Genomic DNA, 15,847 nt, shown 5'->3' on the forward strand with positions numbered 1-15,847 from the left:
CACTTTCCTTCCAGCCCCAGGCCATGATTCAAGCCCAGACTTGAATTCTGGATCCCAGGATCAGCACTTTCTCCAGGACTTTAGACTCTCTATTGTAAGGTAAATGAAACCAGACCAGGCAAGCGGCAACAAAGGAGCCTAAAAAAAATTTATTAGTGCAATCCCGGTCGAGGTTCACTGGTCCGCGCACAGGACAGGGAAGTGGCGCCCAGCAGGAGGGGCAACAGGCTTATCAAGGGAGCTGGGAGCGCCTTGAGGGTATGGTGAACAGAACTAATTGGCCGGTGTGGGTGTCGTACTCACCGATGATTGGTCATGCTGGGTTGCTGGGGAGAGTACTATGACGCATGTTCTAGGTGGTACCTGCGGCAAGGGACCTTCCACTGAATCATTTGAGTGACATTCGCCGTTCTCTTCCTTACTTGGCTCGAGTCGGGTTCCTCCAGTGAGACCCGTCCCTTCCTCCGGTACCTCCCATCTTACATTCCAGCCTTTTTGTCATAGGGGGTGCCAGCTCATTCTAGCCACTTCCTGCTGAGGAGGGGCGGCCTGGGGAAGTTACAGCTGGTATGTGGCCGGGGGGTGGTTTGGAGGGAAGGGGCGAGTACTGGTGTAGCAGCATCTGGTTAACTGTAACTCAGGAGATTTCTGCCAGTCGCTGTTGAAAAAATCTGAGGAGACAAGGGGCGAGTTTTAAGGCCTTTTTGGAAAGGCATGCTGCCACTGCCAGTGCTCGGAAGCAAGGTTGCCATCCCTGGGCAGTGGAGTCTATTTGGATAGAAAGGCAACTGGTCAGTATGAGGGCTCCACTGGTTGGACTAGAACTCCAGTTGCTACTCCAGCTTCTTTAGTGAACAGGATGAAAGGCTTGTGAGGATTGGGAAGCATGAAGGGGAGGGGAGGCGAGGAGGGCGCTCCGCAAATTCTCGGAAGCATGAGCTACTGTTGAGGGGGGAAGTGAGGGGCCCAGTGGGGGCTTCTTTGGCTGCAGTATACAGTGGTTTAGCAAGTATAGCAAAGTCGGGGACTCAATGTCTCAAGAAGCCCACCAATCCAAGGAATGACAAAATCTCAGCACCTGAGGTGGGGGCTGGAGTTCCCTGATGGAGGTGGTGTGGTCCACCACGAGAGCTTTGGAGGTGGGGGTGAGGGCCACCCCTAGCTAGGTGACTTGTGGGATGGGGAGTTGAGCTTTGGAGGGGGAGACCCTAAATCTCCATTGTGCCAGGAAGTTAAAGAGGGAGGCCGTGTCTTGGAGGGAGAGTTTTTTTGAAGGGCTGCACAGGAGGAGGTCATCTACATACTGGAGGAGGGTGCTGCACCCAGGGGCATAGAGGGATAGGTCTCTGGCCAATGCTTGGCTAAAACGTGGGGGCTGTCATGGAATCTCTGGGGCAGAACCGTCCATGTTAACTGTTGGGATTGGTGGTTGTCCGGATCCTCCCAAGGCAAAAAGCGGCTGGGAATCAGGATGTAGGGGGATGGTGAAGGCATCTTTAAGGTCTAAGACTGTGAAATGAGTGGTAGTGGGGAGTATCTGAAATAAAAGAGTATATGGGTTAGGGACAACTGGATGTAGTGGCATTATGGCTGAGGTGATTATCTGTAGATCTTGTACCAGTCGATAAGCACCAGATGGTTTTCTGACTGGGAGGAGAGGAGTATTGCAAGGCGAATTGGTGGGAACCAGGAGATCCTGGGCGAGAAGCTGACTGACAATGGGCTGAAGACCCTTGCGGTGGGTGTGTGAAATAGGAAACTGAGGCTGAGAAGGGAAGCAGGAGGGGTCCTTGAGACAAATGAGGACTGGGGTGTGGTGTCTGGCCACTTCTGGAGTGGAAGTGTCCCAGACCACTGGGTCTACCTTCTCAGGGGAAACAGGGAAGTTGGACGAGGGCTCAGGGGAGGAGACAGCCTGGGCGAGGGCGAGGACCAGACTTGGAGGGGCTCAGTGTGAGGAGAGGCAGATAGATGCCCCAAGCTTATATGGGAGGTCCCTTCCTAGCAAGGGGGCTGGACATGATGGAATGACTAAAAATGAATGAGTGAAGGGGTGGCTTTTGAAGAGGCGGGACACTGGGCCTGTTTCTAGAGGTTTAGAGGGGGTCCCAGAGACTCCCGCAACCAAGACCTGGGAAGGATATAAAGGCCCGTGGAAGGAGGGTAAAACAGAATAGGTAGCCCCTGTGTCCACCAAAAGGGAGATGGACTTACCCGCTACCCGTAGTGTAGCCCTGGGCTTGGCAAGGGTGATCGGGGTGCTCGAGTCTAGGTGGCTTCAGTCGTCCAGGAGATACAGGAGTTCTGAGGAGGGGCCCATTGGGGGAGCCGGCCCCCACGAAACCCTGTTGCCAGAGGATGGCTTGTCCCAAGGGGGCACTCCGACTTCCAGTGACCCTTCTGTCTGCAGACAGGGCAGGGCCGAGTCAGTGGCCTGGGGTTGGGGCAATGTTTTGCCCAGTGGCCATCTTGGCTACACTTGAAGCAGGTTCCCAGAGGCATGCGGGTCTCAGATTGTTTCCTGAGGCGGGAGCCCCGAGGCCCCTGTTGTGCCAGCTGCAGGGCAGTGACCAGGGTTTGGGTTTGAAGGGCCACCTTCTGTTTTAGCCTCTGGACCCAAACAGCCTCGGCTTCCTCCTCTCTGGCATTATAAACTTTAAAGGCCATTTTTACCAGGTCTCAGAGGAGTCTGGGGGCCCTCTTCCGCCTTTTTTAGTTTATGCTGGATGTCTGGGTGGACTGGGTGATAAAATGGGTAGCTAGGACCGTGGACCCCGGCGGTGAGGAAGGCTCTCAACAGGTGTGGAGTATAAGAGCCTCTGTTAAGCAATTAAGGAAAGAGGCTGGGTTTTCATTAGGCTCTTGAGTGACCTCCCTCAGTTTGTCATAGTTGACAATTTTTTGAGCTGCCTTATCCATACCTGTAATAAGACAGCAGACCATCTGATCCCTCTTAGTCCTACCTGTGACATTATCCTGATAGTTCCATTGTGGGTCTTCAGCAGGCACTGCTATGGCCCCGACCGGTAGAGATTGGTCAGAGTTATGTACCTGGTTGGCGTAGTCTTGAGCTGCTGAGGTGACATGATCGTGCTCCTCAGGGGTGAGAGTGGAGGTTAGAATTACGTGGAGGTTGTGCTATGTGAGTTCATATCCTTGAGTGAGGTACCAAAACTCCTTGGTATAGGCAGTTGGATTGGCAGAGTATGAGCCCAGGCATTTTTTTATCTGAGACAGGTCTCCCAGGGTGAAGGGGACATGTACTCGATCCAATCCCTCAGCGCCAGCCACTTCCCTAAGGGGGGTCAATAATTGGGCCCGGGATCTAGTGACCGGAGGGCTGGCCCAGTTAGGAGGCGGCTTGGGGATATAAGATGGCAGTGGGTGGGGGTAGGAAGCAATGTAGAAGGACAAGATGGCAGTGGGGTGTGGGTAGGAAGCAATGTAGGAGAAGGACAAGATGGCGGTGGGGCATGGGTAGGAAGCAATGTAAAAGAACAAGATGGCGGTGGGGAGTGGGTAGGAAGTGATGTAGGAGAAGGACAAGATGGCGGTTGGGTGGGGGTGGAAAGCGATGTAGGAGGACAAGATAGTGGTGGGGCGGGGGTAGGAAGCGATGTAGGAGGACAAGATGGTGGTGGGGAGTGGGTAGGAAGCGATGTAGGAGGACAAGATGGCGGTGGTATGGGGGTAGGAAGCGATGTAGGAGGACAAGATGGCGGTTGGGTGGGGGTGGAAAGCGATGTAGGAGGACAAGATAGTGGTGGGGCGGGGGTAGGAAGCGATGTAGGAGGACAAGATGGCGGTGGTATGGGGGTAGGAAGCGATGTAGGAGGACAAGATGGCGGTGGGGCGTGGGTAGGAAGCGATGTAGGAGGACAAGATGGCGGTGGGGAGTGGGTAGGAAGCGATGTAGGAGGACAAGATGGCGGTGGGGCGTGGGTAGGAAGCGATGTAGGAGGACAAGATGGCGGTGCTGATGGAAGAGGGAGCTATAACGTGGGTGGTGGGGGTAAGGCTGGAAATAAAGGCCTTAGATGTGACGTAAGTAGGACCAGAGGCAGTGGTTGTGTCCCCGTGGTGGGACCAGCCCCGTGGCGGGAACAGAGGCAGGTGGGGGAAGGGAATTGACTGAACTTGGTGGGACTGAAGTGGAAGACAAGGGAAGAATTAAAGATGGCGGTTTGTGTGGGGTAGCCAGGTAGGGGAGAGGTGAGATGGGAGATGACACAGGGGTAGGCACAGAAGAGGCCTAAACGGAAGAGGCTTGGGCACCAGAGGCCGAATAAGGAGGGTGTTGGGAAGGTCCAGACAGTTGAGAAGGAGTCGGGAGAAACGGGGAAGGAGGGGTAAGAGCTGGAGCGGGGAGGCCAAGGTCTTCTGGGGGATCTGTAAAGGAAGATTCCAGCGCAGTGAGAGGTTGGGGGCTTGGCCAGGAGGACCTGCGCTGAGGAACACTTATCACAGAGGTCTGGGCGGGAGCGCAATGCCCAAAAGGCCTGGACATAGGGAACCTTGGACCGTTACCCAGTCCGGTAATAGTTGCTGAGATCAGTGAGGAGGCCGAAATCAAAAGTTCCCTGGGGGGTGCGGGGGGCAGGGAGACTGGTTATCCAGAGGATATTGGGGCCAGGCCCGGGAACAAAGGAAGATCAGTTTCCGTTCACGGATATCCTCGGATAAGCCCAGAGTAGTGAGATGGGAAGTAAGACACATGAGTGGGGTCTGTGCCTCAGGTTTGAGTGCTGGCTTCCCAAGACTATCTCCTCCGTCCCCGGGTCCCGAAACGAGTAGGTCTAGCATCCCGGATCCACTCTGGTTAGGGACGGGAAAAACAGGTCTGGCGATCCAGAGATAGGGACGTCTCCACTATATCGGAGCTAAATAGGCACAGGCCAGAGGGGCATCCGGACATGGCCGCGATTTTGGACCATGCACCCCGTGGAGGGTAGGAGGAGGGAGCAGGGAAGACTAGGGTCTCACCAAGTTGTCTGAGGCCCTGGGATCAGGTCTGTTCTGGAGAGAGGTCCTGGGTCGGGAGAGGAGGGTGGAGCCCGCTGGGGCCCCACACCCGGGTTTCGGCACTAAATGTAAAGTAAACGAAGACCAGGCAAGCAGCAAGAAAGGAGCCAAAAAAAAATTATTAGCACAATCCCGGGCGAGGTTCACTGGTGCAAGCACAGGCCAGGGAAGTTGCGCCCAGCAGGAGGGACGACAGGCTTCAAGGGAGCTTGGAGCGCCTTGAGGGTATGGTGAACAAAACTAATTGGCTGGTGTGGGTGTCGTACTCACCGATGATTGGTCATGCTGGGTTGCTGGGGTGAGAGTACTACGTGTGTTCTAGGCAGGACCTGCGGCTAGGGACCTTCCATTGAATCATTTGAGTGACATTCGCCGTTCTCTTCCTTACTTGGCTCGAGTCGGGTTCCTCCAGTGAGACCCGTCCCTTCCTCCAGTACCTCCGGTCTTATATCTATAAATGCTTTCATTTAACAAGATGCCCATTTACAATATTATAATTACTTTGTATATTTGCACAGCCCATTACTGTTTGACAAAGTAATTTTATGGGCATTTAACTCATTCAGCCTTCATTACAACCCTTTAGGGTGGCCGGTGGGCAGATAGTACCATTCCACGGCCCCTTCATTTTTCTCCTGAGCACTTAACCACCCTTCAAACATGCCGTATCATTGGCATTTTTATTTTTGTTTTCCCCCACAGAAGAATGTAAACTTCATCAGGGCAGGAATTGTTGACTCCTATTTGCTGCTGGCACACAGAAGGCACTCAGAAAATACTGGCGGAATGAATGTTTCAGGGAAGAATGAACTAAAGCCCAGAGAGGTTAGATCTGCCTGAGGCCACACAGCAAGTAAACGTAGTAGCTGTTGAACCTGGTCTCCTCGCAGTGTGTATTCTTTCACTCTCTTTGCTCTCTCTCCGGGTTTCCTAGGGCGACTGGTATTAGAGTGGACCCAGAAGGTACCAGGGGAGGGGCAATACCTGAGATAGCCGCAGATGGGCTAAACTGCCACCAGAAAGTTCTCCTGGGATCCTAGAGATAAAACCACACTTTTGTTGCCAAAATGAGGAAGAGCTGCTTCTGCTGATGGCAGAAGGGTTTAGCTTAATTTACAGCCTCTTCTTTTCATCCTAGGAACAGAAGTTTTTCTCTTGTAATTTACTGCACATGAATTGTGCTAAGGCTCTGAAACACGGGGATTCCTAAAAATGAGGAAGCTGCCGGGAAATTACCTGGGCTGGCTGGTTTTTAAAGGGGCAGTCACGATTATCAAATTTACCACCCAGCTGGAAGAGGTCTCAGAGACCGAACAGTCCAACCTGTCACTTTACAGATGAAGAACAGGCCCAGAGAGATTGGGTGGCTTGCTGGAGTGAGATACCTGGCTCAGCCCCTGTCACTCTCTTCTTTCTCCACCCTCCGTCACTCAGATGTTCCCAGAGGTGAAATGGGAATTAACCCAAATGCAGGACAACAGCTACTGGGAACAGGTGCCCAGCTCCTCTGGATCTTCTTAACCTTAAAGATAAAACAGCTGTTTTACCGGCAAAATGGATTTATTCAGGAATAGCAGAGAATTGTACTTCAAGACATGCAAGCTACTGTAAAAGCACGGGAAAGTCTGGAAAACAGAGGACTGGCTCTTTTATCGAGGAAAAGTAGAGTCTATTAATAACAAAAAATCTGTTGGAGTAAACTGAGAGTTCAATGTGTAGTAGCTTTTCATTGGCTGAGCTATGGCAACCTCTCATTGGCTGGGCTGTTGCCAGGCAAGGAAAAAATCTTTCTCCTGCTGGGGTAGTAAAGGATAGGCTTCTTCCTATAGGGAAAGCAAGGTATGTCCCTTCCTGTTGGGGTCTGAAATTGACCAGGACTGGTAGAACATGAAAGCTCCTCCTTCTTGCCTCCGGACCCCATTTCAAAGGAGGTTTCCTTTATTCAGGTTCAGTCTCACCCGTGGCTACCACACAGTGTACGTTTGGGGAATAGCCATGCAAAAAATCACAGTAGATAACTAAGAACTACGACTTATGAGTCTCTTGGCCTTTGCTGCTTTCTCCACCCACTTGAGAGGCAAGGAATTGATTTAAAAAATCAACTGGCTAACTATGTTTGCTTCCTCTTTTTTTTTTTTCTTTGTACTGGATTAATCAGTGTGGACTTGGATTTCTCTGGATTTGTGGTTCTCTGTGCTTTGTCTTTCCCCTGAAATTGCATTCTAATCCTACATGACATTTGTGTGGTTTCCCCAGCGACCGTCTGAAAAGCCATAAACAGCTTTGAGGGAAGAAGTGAGAGACTGCACAATCCTGACCAGGAGATAAAACCCAGGTGCTCAAAGGCTAGTTCATAGCAACACCCTCTTAACTAGGGAAGGAAAACTCACTGTATTTGAGTATTTTCCATGCTAAAAGGGCAGTTATTTATATTTTAAGTTTCTCAGAACCTAAGAATCCATAGGGTATATCTAAAACAGAGGTGGTTTGTTGGATAATTTTATAGGCAATTTTCACTGACTTATATAACTGCTTCATATATTATCTTTACAGGAAAAGGAACATGGAAAATCACACTTTATTGATATTTCTCTGAACTCCTTTCACATCTTAAACAGTATATGGACACACATTTTATATAGTTGTTAGAATTAGCACATACCCTTTTCATTTCCTATTTATATACTCTTACAGAAAAACACACTCTGTTTGAGAATAGGTGTCTCCCATATTCTCAATACCCTGCTTCACTTCTGATACTTCTGATCACCAAATGCATGTGTTGGGAGGGAGGGGGTTCCCACACCCAGCAATTCTGTAACACCAGCTGGGTATCCTATAATCTAACTCAATTCTAACACTATTTACCAGGAGTTAGCATCACACCCCACAAGTTAAGGGTTCAGTCCCACAAAATTATCTCCCCCTCTCAATTAGACTCCAGTTGAAAGTCCAAGTTGTTACCTCTGCTTCTGAAAGAACAGTATAAATCAAGAGTCCCATGACCCCCTCCTCGGGTTCAATGAATTGCTAGAGCAGCTCACAGATCACAGAACTCAGGAAAGGAGTTTACTTACTAGATTACCATTTTATTACAAGGGATATTAAGGAAACAAATGAACAGCCAGATGAGGACATACATAGGGTGAGGTCCAGAAGGGTCGTGAGCACGTAAGTGTCTGTCCCCATGGAGTTTGGGGTGTGCCACCCTCCTAGGACGTGGAGGCATTCCTGTTCACCAGCCTGGAAGCTCTGCAAACCCCACCCTTTTTTGGGGGTTTTTATGGAGGCTTCTTTACGTAGGCATGATTAATTAAGTCATTGCCCATTGATGAATGATTCAACCATCAGTGTAGCACTAAAAGTTCCAACCATCATATCACTTGACTGGTTCTGGCAACCCACTTCGATCCTTGGTTAGCCAGAGGCTTAAAAAGATCACTTCATTAACATAAACTCAGGTGTGGTGGAAAGGGGTTTGTTATGAATAAGAGAAGACACCCATTTCGTCTTTATCTCTGCTATTTCAGGAACTAAGGACAAAATCGAAATACTATAACAAAAGATGCTACTATTGCTCTAATCACTTAGGAGATTACAAGGGTTTGGGGAGCTGTGAGCCAGGGACTGTGGACAAAAAGCAAAATAGATAATTTTTATTATAAATTGCAACATCATATATGCACATCTCCATGGATTGGAAATGCCTGAGTTTTTCTGTCTGGTGCCTCTACTGTGAAGCACAATTGACATGGCCATTCTCCATCACTTGAAATTGTGGTCATTTCTAGTTTTTACATGTGTAATATCACTTAATAATCTTGTTCCCTACTGCCTGATGTGGCACCTTTGATGAACTGTTCCTGGTATTAACCTTAAAAATAAAACTTGTCAGTTATTTTACCAGCAAAAATGTCTTCATTTGGGAATAGCAGAGAATTGTAACTGGATACAAGCAAGCTATGGCAAAACCTTAGGCAACTCTAGAGAACAAAGGAGAGGACTGTTCTTTTATAGAGGAAAGGTGGTGTCAAGAGGGGCTGCTATAAACAAATCTGACCTTTCCTTTCAGCCTCCCCGGCCACCTCATTATTCCACACCATCCTCCTCTGGCTCCCTTGTCCCAGCCAGAGCGGTCTACAAAAAACATAGGTCATGTTGTAGCCTTTCTTAAAACCCTACTACCCTGGCTTTCCATGGTCCTTGGAATGGAATCTGAACTCCTCACTCTGACCTGTAAGACCTCATAAGACCCCATCTCTGCCTGTCCACTCTGCCCTCAACCCCCACTCTGGTCAACTGGTCAACCACACTGGCCTATGGGCGTCCCCTCCTTCTGGAATGCTCCCCAGCTCCAGCTCCCGTGCACCTACCTGCTCACTTGTCCATCAGACCTCAGCTCACCTGTCTTCTCCTGGCAGATGGTCCTTACCCTTCCTTTTCTTTCTGAAAACACCTCCGCTTTCCCACCGGTAATGATCAGTGACAGCACGTCATTATTCCCTCATAGGACTTTTCACAGGTTGTCCTTCTCTTGTCTTACCATCTTTTGCGCTCGGGTGTCAGCCGTCCCCAACCCCACAGGAAGGTGAGGTCTACGGGGTGGGGCGGGGCCCCCACTGACTCTGCGCCACTTCAGAGCGTCTGGCCTGTAGTGAACATTCAGGAGGGCGTAATAAATGACTAAACTGAGAGGTGAAACTTACCTCGAGCCTCTCCATGCTTCTGCCTCACTGGGTTTGGCACTTCTGGGCACCTCTTCGCTGGGGAGGCTGGGAAGAGGAGTAGCGCCCTTCCCAAAGCCCTCCCAGAAGGTTTGTGCAAAGTCGTTCTGACAAGGCAGGTGTCCTATGGCCTGGATGGTCCAGGTTAGGGGACAAAGCAGAAGGTGGGGCAGAGCCATGGATGACAGAGAGCTGACACCCACCCAATGTTGCGCAGGGGGACCTGCCCAGAGATGCCAAGGTCCCCTTTGTGTCAGCGTGTCCTCCTCCCCAGCCTCTACCACTTAGCATAATAACTCTCCCATGTATCCCACATCTTACTAGTGTTATCTCATTTTTAATCTCATCATAGCTGCACCAAGGTCAGCATATTATCTTCATCCCGCTGAAAAACTGAGGGCCAGAGAGTTAAAAACTGACTCTATCTTGCAATTAGTAAACAATGGAGTCAGGATAGGAACCTGAGACCACCTGACTGCCGAACCCTGGGGCCCGCCCACAACCCAGTGGGAGCTTCTGGGGGCCTCATGAAGCAGCCCCATCGATCTCTGCTCTCAGGGCCCAAGGAGTCTCTCAGGGCTCTCCTCCCTTCTGCACCACCCCTGCTTCTTGGGCAGGCCCGCCTCTCCCACCACAGGGAAGCTCTCTGAAGCCACGGATTATGTCTCGTCTTTGGTGAAGAAGTAGAATCACAGAATTAGGGCCAATCCTAGTTAATAAACGCCACCTTAGAGTGTCCTATAAAAGCGCAGTGGGCTCGCTCTCAGTTCTCAGCCAGCCTGGGAGGGAGTTGTTAAGGCATTGACAGCATCTCACAGGCAGCCCCCCACTCTCCACCCAGGCCTGTCCCCAAGAGGCCCACAGCCAAACACTTTCTGGAGATAATTTGAAAACAAGGTGAGGAAACCTGGCTGTACTCCTGGTTCTGTCACTAACTTGCTGGGTAACTTTGGGCAACGTTGCTTCCTGGGCCTCAGTTTCCCTGTTTGTAAAAGCAGAGGGGTTGGGAGTCCCCTCTCTAGTATTTCTTCTCTCCGTAAATACCGAGAGGGCCTACTGGGCAGAGGGCTGGGCTCGGGGGGTACAGCGGTAGCAAACAGTTTGATGGGGAGACCTCCCTGACTCTACAGGTCAGAGTTTTTGACACTGGCCAGCTGTCAAACCTCACACGTAACACTTTGTGATGGTCCCCAAACATTTCGATCACATTAGCACAACTCCACTTTAAAGTCACCTACACAAATTCCCTGCAGCTCACACCCAGCTGGTATCTTTGCAAGGCTCCTTCTCAGCCTTTGTCCTCGGAGAAGTCTGACCTTGACGTTGTGGCCCGGTGGACTGAGCACCGCGGGTGCCACAACTGGAATCCCAAAAAGGTCCCAGGAGAGGCGCGAGCACACCACGGGGAGGCGCCGCCACTCCTGTGTCCCGACCCTGGCGCCCCCTGGGCGGCCCCCGAGGCCGGAGCAGACGAGCTCGGCTCCTCCCCGGGATCACCTGCGCCGGGCGGGGCGGGCCGGGGGCGGGATACCCGGGCGGGTCGAGCTCGGGCGGCGGCGGCGGCGCCGGCGGGAGGCCCAGCGGGCGCGGCCGGGGGCAGACTGCTGACGCACGGGGCTCGCCCGAACAGGTAAGAGACGCGGGACGCCCGGGTCTGCGGGGGGCGCAGGCGGCCGGGCTCGGGCTCCGGGGCTCGCTGTCCGCCTGCCGGCTGCGCTCAGCGAAGGAGAGAGCGCCCGGGGGGCGGAGGGGACGGGCTCTCAGTGCCGCCCCACTTGGAAGAAGTGCGGGGGGTCTGCGCGCGAAGGCGGTGGTCAGGGGTGGTGGGAGAGAGGTCAATCTCCCGCTGACCGGTTTGGGGTAGGGGATGGGGCGTTCGTTCGTAAAGGTGTCCGGAGCGCCACACATGCCCAACCCAGCGCAGAGAGGCTCCCTTAGAAGCAGCCTGCATTTGAAGGTTGATACTCCCGGCGTCCAGAAGGCAGGTCGTTTCCTTGGCCCACCCGCCACTGAGCCTCGGGCGGAGAGGCCGAGACTCCCCAAGAGAAGGGATCTGACCCGGCCAGCCAGGAGGTAGAAGGGACTGAACCACCAGGACCTGTATTTGCTTCTTCTGTGAAATGGGTATCTTGATGGGTTGGCCCTGTGCGGAGGCCCCTCCCGGAGACAGATCTTTCATTCAGTGAGATGAGAACCCACACCTGGGGGAGGAACTCAGGGTCGTAGCTCAGATTAGCCAATTCAGTAGCACGTTTGAAGCAGCTCCTGGGTGGCTCACAGGGCAAGCAGCTCAAGGGGAAAGGCACAGGGATGGTTCCAGTTCTGCAGACTGGGTACCCTGGTGGGAGAAGATGGATGTGTCCAGTACAAGGGCTGGCCTCGAGAGACCAAGGTGCTGTCTAGCCTGGGAGGGAGCCCGAGGGTTCCTTGGAGGACGTGGGATTGAGTGGGTCTGTTTAAGAGCCCGTGCTTTGAAGCTAATCAGCCGGGACGTTGGAATTCCTGCCTTGCCCCTTAGCCAAACTGCTAACTTAGCCTTGGGTAGGACCCTCTGTTTCTCTACGGTTCAGTTTAATGTGCTTCTTAAATGAAGCAATTTCTCTGACAGAAAATTCAAATAAAGTGTCTGTATATAAAAGACACCCAATAAATATAAGCTATTAATTTCTACTAGACTGTAGCTCCTTGGGGACAGGGACAATGTGTGTTTGGTTCACCATTGTATCTCCAGTACTAGCATGGTGCTTGACATATAGTAGGTCTCACTACTTATTTGTTGAATGAATGAACGATGAGTAGGTAGGCAACCTTTGGCACAAGGTTTATGTCAACAAATACTAGTCAGTCTAGAGATGGCCAGGTCCAGCTGCGTATGGATATAGGAGAGAGTGGTCTAGGTGGATAGAACAGTGTCAACATAAGCCCCGAGTAACAGATTAGGGGTAATTCCCTCTTATGGGGTATGTCAGGATAACATGATGATGTAACCAGACCGCAGAGGTAGGGAAGGGCACACAAAATCCTGGAATCCTGAATCCCAGCAGCCAGACGGGAGCAGATGGAGCTGGAACTCTAGGTAGATCAAATACCTTTCCCGTGTCCTCTTAAGTGTCCATCCCAAAACTATGGGGTAGGGGCAAGAGGGAGGGGTAAGATACAGCAAAGGGCTGGGTGCCTGATGGGAATGGAAGCTGAAAAGGGGGCTCCTAGGACCCCTTCATGGGAGTGGGGGGCATTCCTCACCTTGTCTGTGCTGGTCTCTGTGTTGATGGTGAGGTAGCCGAAGGGGGCCGCATGGTGCCAAGTGAGACTGCAGGGTGAGTGGTGGGCTGGCACCCAGTGAGCTGGGTTGGAGGAACATCTGCATCTTTGGGGAGATCTGCTGCAGTAGTTGCCTATTTACAGCTCCTCCCCATGGTCAGCGCCTGAACTCCATATCGCTGCTGTGGGTAGTGGCCACTCCTGCCTCAGGCTCCTTCAGGGTGAGCCACTCTAAGCAGTAAGGGGCCTTTTGCTTTTCTGACATCCTCTGAGGCAGCCCTGTTGGGTTTCCATATCTATGGGGTGACCAGGGAGATGTGACAGGCAAAGGTCTGAAGTGGAGGTGAGAGGCTTGGGGGAACCACATCAGTAGGAGACAAGAGGCACTGTACCCCTCAAAGAGCTGAATTCGAACCTTCTCCTTGTAGCACTTTCCATAATTGCTCATAGTCATTTGTTTAATTTGCCATTTGCCCTTGACACAGCAGTCCCCCAGGAACCCCTAGGACTCCAGGAGGAGGGAAGCAGTGTTCCCACGATCCCCACCCTGTTGCTCCTGGGACACAGGGTCAGAGAATGTCAGAGCTACAGGGACCCTTCACAGTAAGAGAGGGCACCCTCCGTTTAAAGCTGAGGGGCCTGGGAATAGGATATGCTCAGTCATGGAGAATTAGGGGAGGCCCCAAGTGCTTCTGTCACTGCAGTGGGCTGTGAAACCTCTGGGGACTGAAAAATAGAGCAATGCTTCCTGTTACTCTCCAGTCTTCCAATAAAATGGAATGGGAAGTTAAAAAGAGAAAGGTAAAGTGGATTTTAAGTTACCTGATAAACCCTTATAATTTTTAAGAAAACCTCATGTGTGATGAAAAGAAAGACCCTAAATTACACATGTTCACTTTATTTGTTTAAAGATATATATTTGACATTGAAGAAAAATATCCAAAATAGGAACCTCTCTCACCTAGTCCAAGTTCCTATTGCTGGTCTGAAGTGCCTATGTTGAGAGGGGCACTTTGCAAGCTGCCGTAGGAAGGTGGCATGTTCCTCCCGGGCGGCTCCAATCCCCTCACATACTGACCCCATCCGGTTCCCATCTCCATCCATCCTGCCTCCTGATGCCTTTCTTGGTCTCTGGCTTCTGGCTTCTGGCATCCCACTCTTTGCTTTGGGATCTGGCAGGAGGGATCCCTTTTTCTTTTCTCTTAACGGAACTCCTTATTAGATATATAGATCCTTGGAAGGTGGGAGGAGGCAGAAAGATAGGGGACTGAGCCAAGGCAAGAGCTGGCCGTGGATTCCCCAGCAGGCTGGGGTGTGGGTCAAGCTGGGGGGTGGGGGGATGCTGGAAACTCCAGCGGTTTGAAATTCCCAGAGGTAGTGGCTGCAGTTCGGCCTAAGGAGGGCAAAGAGGGTGTGCCAATCTCAAAGACAGAGAGGCCTGTTCTTCAGTCAGTTTCCAGGCCCGTTCTGAGGGGCCCTGCCTGGTCGGGACACTCCTGAGCTGTCGGGGCCCTCGGTGGGGGGTGAGGACTGTCAGAAACTCTGGTCCTGCTGGGAGCCTTGAGGAGGTGAAGTGGGCGGGGCTAGAGCACTGGCATCTCAGGTTGCAGTGCAGACCCCAGGACCGGCACACCTTGCTGCCAGGCAGGCAGCCTTGGGCTAAAGTACCAGGGTGAGGATGGGGCGAAGAGCGAGGACTGAGGCCTCTGCTTTGGAGCTGTGGGATCTTGTTCAAGTCACATCACCTCTTTGAGCCTCATTGTCCTAATTTAGTAGACAAGATACTGTCCACAGCAGCCACTTAATAAACACTAGTTTCCCCTTTACAGAAACTTGTCTTGGGACCTGGTGAATCAAGCTTTAGGGCAAACAGCCTAAGAATTTTTCAATTCCTCCCCACTTCACTCTCCATTTGTTCATTCACTCATTCATTCACTCATTCCACTTCTTCAGGGCTAACTGGCCCCAGGCCAGCACTGCAAATTCAGAGGCAGCTCTTCTTGCTGCTGTTGGGCTGGCTCCTGCAGACCACCAGCACAGTTTGGCCTTGCCTGGAAGCTTCCCTGTGTTCCTCCACCCTGGATTCTCTCAAGTCTATTGTGCCATGAAGAGCAATCCTGTAATTTACTCCCCAACTGCTGTACCTATCCCATTACCCTCCACCAGATTTCCTAAGGTTTTAGCCTGCAGGTCACAGATGGAAATTAAGGTTAACCCTGTTTGCTGAGGGCCTGCTAGTGCCCACACAGTGCAAAATGCTCCACATGCCTCAGACCCTTTAACGCCCACAGTATCCCAAGAGGTGCGTGGTCTGATTCCTTGGGTCTGTACTATGCTTTAGAGACCCAAGCAACTCGCTGGTTATCACAGAGACCAGCAGAGGTGCATTCTGACTTCCTGGCACCTAGACCATTTTGCCTTTAAGGGCCCTTTCCTCCATAAAAATATTAAAAATTATATTTATGGCTACATTTGTATATTATAACATTTTCTCCCATCTAAAAGTTCCATTTTTCTTTTGATTTTGAAAGGAAAACATTTTTGTGGGCCCTGGGCATGGGCACCTTGTCACCCGTGCCCAGTGGAGCGATCAGCCCCGTAGCCAAAGGGCCGGGATTCCAGCCCACATCTATTGCTGTGGAAGATGTGACTTCCTCACTGCACTGCCTCTCAGTAATTAAAAAAAAAAAAAAAAAAAAAAGAGGACAAGCAAAGAACTGGGGGAAAGGGACTGGTTAGCTGAAATCTTAACACCTAAATCGTTCTCCCTGGAAAAGGGAACTCAGTTTGCCTGTTACCCCATCCCCTGCCTTGCTCTCCTTGACCTTAACTTTTCTAAG

General features: G+C 51.5%; 1 protein-coding gene and 1 long non-coding RNA gene across 2 annotated transcripts in view; both read left to right on the forward strand.

Moving 5' to 3' along the window:
• The first annotated feature begins 396 nt into the window (after positions 1-396).
• LOC118927042 (uncharacterized) lies at positions 397-10,492 on the forward strand. Its single transcript, XR_008997536.1, has 2 exons — positions 397-467; positions 10,099-10,492. It is a non-coding gene; the product is annotated as an uncharacterized LOC118927042 (long non-coding RNA).
• Positions 10,493-11,285: 793 nt separating this feature from the next.
• Positions 11,286-15,847, forward strand: part of NCMAP (non-compact myelin associated protein) — a 37,066-nt gene continuing 32,504 nt past the window's right edge. The window contains exon 1 of the mRNA XM_036914754.2: positions 11,286-11,376. The gene's annotated coding sequence lies outside the window, so the exon portion shown is untranslated. The remainder of the gene's footprint in view (positions 11,377-15,847) is intronic.

Source organism: Manis pentadactyla, chromosome 4 (assembly GCF_030020395.1).
Source record: "Manis pentadactyla isolate mManPen7 chromosome 4, mManPen7.hap1, whole genome shotgun sequence".
Classification (NCBI taxonomy): Eukaryota; Metazoa; Chordata; class Mammalia; order Pholidota; family Manidae; genus Manis; species Manis pentadactyla.